Consider the following 6,510-nt stretch of genomic DNA (forward strand, 5'->3'; position numbering starts at 1 on the left):
CAGATTCTTAAGATGGGACCTTCAATTTGAACTTATTATGTATATACAAGTGCTGTTCACTCTTACAGAGCCCTATTTTAAATTGGACACTTCACTTCATGTCAAAAAGGAAGAAAAAAGTTAGAATGTAAAAGTTAAATTGATAAATGAATTAGAAAAAAATCAACATGATAAAGAAATGTGCATCTTTTTGGTTTATGTTCTAAACTGGGGGTGTGTTGAAGTGACCTATCACCTCAGAATTTCTAAAATCCTGCATATGACCCTGCAAAGAGAGTAAATGTATCATGGTGAATAAGGAAATATGTATAGAATGATGCAGCTATAAAACATAATGTTTTAGGTTAGAAGTTGTTGTTGTTTTTATCAGTGTTTGTGAATTTATTGATGCAATGGTAGCCAAAACAGAATGAGTTCTTTTGTCAACTAATGTTTCTTTCAACTTGAAGGTACATACGGGAGACTTAAGGTAAATATTGGCATTAGAGTTAAGGTTGTTAATATTTTCTTAAAGTGGATGAAGAGTTTTAACATTCCTAAATAGATGGAATTTTTTTATAAGAATTGTTGCAGAAAATGCTTACGCTAATGAGACTATGAGCCCATTGTGTGTGTTAGCCCCCCCTCTGATCCGCGGTGCAGCTCTCTCTGGCAGGTTAGCTGGAGGAGTTTGGCATTCTTGGAGCTTCAGAGTATATTTAACCCTGTGGCTCCCCTGCCGGATGGCCCCGCCATATACGGGCCTGAGCGCGGGCAGGCTGGGAATGACTGAGTGCACATGGGCTGGTGAAACAGCAGCGGTGACAGGATGATGGATATGTGTTGAGCAAGATGGGAGGAAGTCCACTATGCAGAGGTTGAGAGAGGCAGACCTGGAGGACAAGAGAGTGTTTATCGCCCCCTTTGCTTGTTTTTTATTGACCAGCTGTGGCAGGATGAAAACAAACTGAAAACAGCTGCATGGCAAAGCGATGAGGAGGACTGAAAGATGCTCCAGCTGCAGGTTCAATTGCATTTGATTGGTGGCTTTTATCAACTGATGTCTCTTTTGACAAAACATAATGTGACGCACACACACAACCCCAGCCCACTAAAAAGGTCTGTCAGAAGCTCTTGGCAGTACGATGCAGGCTTTAATCACAAAAACAAGCGGACATGTGAGAGAATATAGAAATGTGACCTTGCAGGCACAAGTGTCAACATTTCTGAGCATGTCACAGTGTGTTCAAGTGTGAGTGTGAGACACACAGACAGACAGAAAGTATGGTATGCATCAGTGTGTGTGTTTGTGTGTGTGACAGGTGTTTAACTGGAATGGTGCTAAGCTTTAAGTGCTGTCCCAAACCAAGCCCTATTCCTGGGGTACACACACACACACACACACACACACACACACACACACACACACACACACACACGTTTTGTTTCACAGAGGACTGATCGCTCACTGAACCACTCCCTCGAATGGTGATTGTCCAATCATAGCTTAACAACCGTACCGTAACTAGGCACAGCAGGTCTGTCTTTGGATTTCTTCGCAGTGTTTTGGGAATGTAGTACGAGAAATACTCCGTATATTAAAAGTTTGGAGGGTGCAAACTTGTTTTACCCTCTCCAAAACCAAAATAAGAGAAAGAGTCAAAAGAATTGAATGAACTGTGTTTTTGACTTCTTTAATTGAGGCTGCTAATGTTAGCATGTCTAAGCTAACCCACAGTCATGAACTGGAGGTTTACGGTTTTAACGAGTAAAAAAAACAATTATATAAATTCACGGGTACTGCACAGGTGAAAAATAAACTCCTTGTCTCCGCTCCAAAAGTCCAAATTTATTGAAAAAAGATAGATGTAATCATTTCAAAGAACTTCAATTGTTTTCATATTCCCAAATATTCTGCTTCAATTCATATTCTTCCATAACCTTTTCACTGCAATCAAAACATTATTTGCTCTCCCGCTTGCTGCACACAATTTCACGCACCTGTAATAGCAGGGCGGTTTAGCAGCAATCTAACGGCCCCATAAATTACATTTATATAATCACAATAACACAAAATCAACAGACATTCGAAGCTTTACTTAAAAACTTAAATAAAAGCTTAAAAAATAAAAAGACATTCCCTACAGCCCTTGTGCCCGCCATCCCTGACACAGCCATCGAGCGCAGCCAGTGAAAGAGACTTTTCCTCGGGCTGGATTTGATATTTAAGAACAGAGAACCCAGAGTGAAAATAAAGCACTTTGTGGGTTTAATCATGGGTCGGGTTGAGTCCGGATTTGACTTGGAGATCATTGCGGGTAACGGGTCGGTTTGTGGTACTGAGCTGTGCGGGTGCGCAAAACTGGACCAGTTTAGCTAAGTATTGTAAAATATAAAGAATATCTTTCTGTAGGCTACTGCGTGCATATTACTATCCCATGTATATCTGATTGTTCATGTCATGTGAAAGTATTTTTAACAGGCTCAAGGTGGATGCTACTTAAGTAGCTAACAGCTATAGTAATATCTCACTTATGTCACAGTGTGCATGCATTGACTCAAAAACACTGGACACAGATTACTGTATATGCAGTCAGATTGTAGCGCTCGGGGTATAGCTGAGGGCAGGCCTACAGGACGGTAACCCCGGGGTCCATAAATCACTGGCAGTATGCGCGGAGCTCGATTACCGCTCCAGAGCTGGAACTAAAAGAGCCCAGTGCTGAAAGAGGAGCCAAGTAAATAATATAACACTGAGTCCATCACTGCTGCTCTGGAACAATTCTCTGTGGGAGCCTATGATGGGCAGAAAAACACTGACCATGGTGCATGAGCAGATTAAATATTTTAATGCTATCATCATTTTTCTTCATAAAAGTAAGAAAAACTTTTGTTCTTGAGATTATTTGACACAGCATTTAGGATTTATTTGAAAAGGTATATAGATTAAAGCAGTTTTTGTTTTTAATAGTCTGGAAAATGAAGGTAATTGACAGTGAAAGGGGTCATGGCTACAAAGGACCGCAAAAATAGTTAGCTGAACAGAAGGTCTCATTTCTCCAGAGCCAGTTGACAACACTTCCTATTAATAGTGAGGATTGTCCTTGGGTATTTTTATAAAAGGAGATGGGGTGTGAGAGTGTGCATGAGGAAAGTAAGGCAGAAGGGGATAAAGCTTTCTCAGAGAAGACAGAGAGAAAGGAGCTCGTATTACAGCAGCCTTACGCACCGCTCGGCTAATGCGTCAGACTTTGCCTTCACTCATTGACTTTTAACACCTTCCCCAAATCTTCCCCGTCCTTCTCAGTACACTTGATATCAGTAGGTGCGATTGCATCTACCTATTTTTATGCACAGTTTCAATTTGTGCATTAAAAAGCCGGAGTTGAAACACAGAACATTTGAAAAATCTTAAAATTACGCAACATTTTTAAGATACACTCGGATTCTTGGATTGGCTGACGTGCAAAAGCAGTCGATGAAAGCAAAATGCGATGCAGTGCAGTGGAATTTAGCGAATAAATGATGACATACATGATGCATGTGACTTCAACGTCCACAGAAGCTTCAGCGCCTCTAAAGAACAAAAAGTAGCTGCAGTTTAAAACCGTCTCCTCATCGCTGCACACAGAACTGACGTAACCTTCCTCACATTACTACATGTAACAAACAGAATCATATTACCATCCAGTTTTCTACATTGTTTTTCAGCGTTTGAGGTTCGACTGGTGCTTTTTTAATTACGTCATCTTGTGGCCTCTTCTTCTGCAACGGTATAATGGTTTTCCGATCAGGAGAATTAGCGACACCTACTGTTTATCTCAATAAAACAACTCATAATCACAGCATAACCGTAGTGGATGGAAAACAAGCATTTTCTTTTGCTGATTTTTGCGAAGTTTTGTTAAAATGTGCGATACATCCGGAGGGAAGACTGGGAACTTATTACGTGCATCTGCGTCATTTTCTCCACAGAGCTTTCTACACACACACACACGCACACACACACACACACACACACACACACACACACACACACACACACACACACACACACACACACACACACACACACACACCCCTGGTCTATTTTTAGCGTGCTGTGGGGTTTGAAGGTAGAGTTGTGTCGACCCCTTGTCTCACCCCAGCTCCAGGCCTTACAAGGACCCCCCGGCGGACACCGTAACCTAGCAACCAGCTGTGTTTGCACCTAAGCTGTGAAGGTCCAGCGCACGACCCGCACCTGCCCTTCATCATCTTAATTATTATGTTATTAACGCCACCATCCCCCATCCTCCTTCATATCATCATTTTGATCGGGCTTCAGTGTGCTAATGCAGCTGACAGTGTGGAGTTACAAGTTATATCTGGTTAGAGTGTAACGACTTACTGAGACGTCAAGAAGATGACACGCCAGCCTTCATATGTGTGAATAATGCATGTGGTGCTCTTTGAAAAGAACACTTCAAAAGAAATTAAAGTTCCACAATTTCTTAAGCACATTTGACCCGTTCTAGGGAGGTCTTTGATTACTTGATTAATCACTGTCAATAATTCAACGGATTAAAAATACATTAACTGATAATGCGCGAAACTGTCAACAAATGTTGTGTAGATGTATCTGCAGTATGCGGTCGTGCCACTAGTTGGAGCCTCGTACATTTGAATGAGATTGACTTACGGGTGTGTTTGGTGACTGCCTGGAGGGGCTTGAACCTGTGACACTCCAGTCCCAGAGCCAAACAATGCAACTTGCTTTGCGTTGTATGAAAAATAAAAAAATGGGACTTTTAAACAAAAGAAAATGATATATAATTTATTGTCCTTTAAAGATGCTTGGTTTGGTTTGGTGATCACTTTAGGTCAGTATGCGTAAGTAACTTCCAAGTGTGTGATGTGTGAAGTCAACTTTGTTTTAGACCAGAAGGAGGTCCGAGCTGTCGGAGTCTGATGAGTGCCCTCTTTAAATATATCGTATGTTCGAGCTGGTACCAATCCAGGTGATTGCTGCGATCCTACCACAAAGTAGCTCATCCAGCTGTTGCAGTGATGATTTAGATTCTTTATAACTTTATTATTTTCTATTTTAACCCGTTTTGTTCAGCTGCGTTAGGCCTACACAGAGTTGGAAGTAGCTGGCTCCGTCCAAAGGTAATAAAATGTGCCTACAGGGACATGATCTTGCTTGTTTAACCTGTATAGAAGTGCCGGTCTGTATCCCCCTTGTGCATGTTTCCAGTCTTTGTGCTATGCTAAGCTAACTGGCTGCTCATTCTTTGCCTTTATTTGCACAATAAAGGTGATTAACAGTCTAACAGTTCTGTAATCCAATGATCAATGTCATCATCATTATCTCCACAAGGTTGAAAGTTATTACAACACTCACACCTTTGAACATCATCCTTGCAATTATAATCAGAATCACACTGCTGTAATATCTTTAATAGCTAATTATAACAACCATCATCATTATCTTTCTATGCCTAGTCACCATTTTATGTCATTTAACCCTGATGTCCGTCAATGTCATGAAGTCCAATTATGTTAATTATCCCAGCGAGACACAGAGGGAGCAGCACAGAGTGTGACAGTGAGCTGTGATTATGATGGCAGGGCTGGAAGTGGAGTGGAGGAGCAGAAAGGTCGAGGCCATTAGAAAGAGACAGCTGTTGGAGACAGAGCTGAGACATGTTGGAGGGGAGGAGGAGCACAGACACTCAACTGCAACCATGAGTCCTGGGAAAATGAAATATCCACACAGCTTGAGGGCATACAATATGACAATAACACAGAATGTTCCAATCAATTAAGGGGTCAAAATGGGTGGTGGTGCTTTACAAACTACTTCAGTGTAAGGCTAATATTTAGAATACTATTTTACACTAGGTGTCAGATTGTTGAAATAAGAAATTAATTAAATTGAGGCTTCCAGGTCCAAGTGATTCTGCTTCCACAGAGAGGAAGAATTAAATGCAAAGGATTGTTGTTTCTTCTTCACTTTTTTCAACCTTGAAATAACATAAAACAGTTTGAACGAGCAGAAAGCTGCTGCTGCGCTGTTCTCTATGGGATGACAGTTGTTGCATCTCTGATCACAGATCACTTATCTTGCTTTGATGGACGACAGGTCTCAGAGAGAGAAGTGCAGCAGTTTTCTGTCCCGTGTGTGTGTCAATGTTGACACTTTAAACCTGCAATGACTCAAGATTTTGGCCACTTGGGGGCAAAAGAAACCGGCTATGAACACAACATTTATCAACTGTCGGTGGTTTCATCATTACGGGGACTCGTGATGATATACAAATATTGAGTATAGCTGCTTTCATGCATCTGCAGAAACATGCACACACAGTAAAGTACAAACTTGTTGCAATTGCTTATTTTTGCATATGAATGGTGTTCATATCAGCTAAACGTTTGGATTATTGAAAGACAGTACGTTGTATTACTGCTCTAGTTAATGTGCAGACTTAATTACACTTACTGATTCAATGCTTTTGAGTGCATATACAGTCTGACCAATATACTATA

Source organism: Cottoperca gobio, chromosome 8 (genome assembly GCF_900634415.1).
Source record: "Cottoperca gobio chromosome 8, fCotGob3.1, whole genome shotgun sequence".
NCBI classification, from domain to species: domain Eukaryota; kingdom Metazoa; phylum Chordata; class Actinopteri; order Perciformes; family Bovichtidae; genus Cottoperca; species Cottoperca gobio.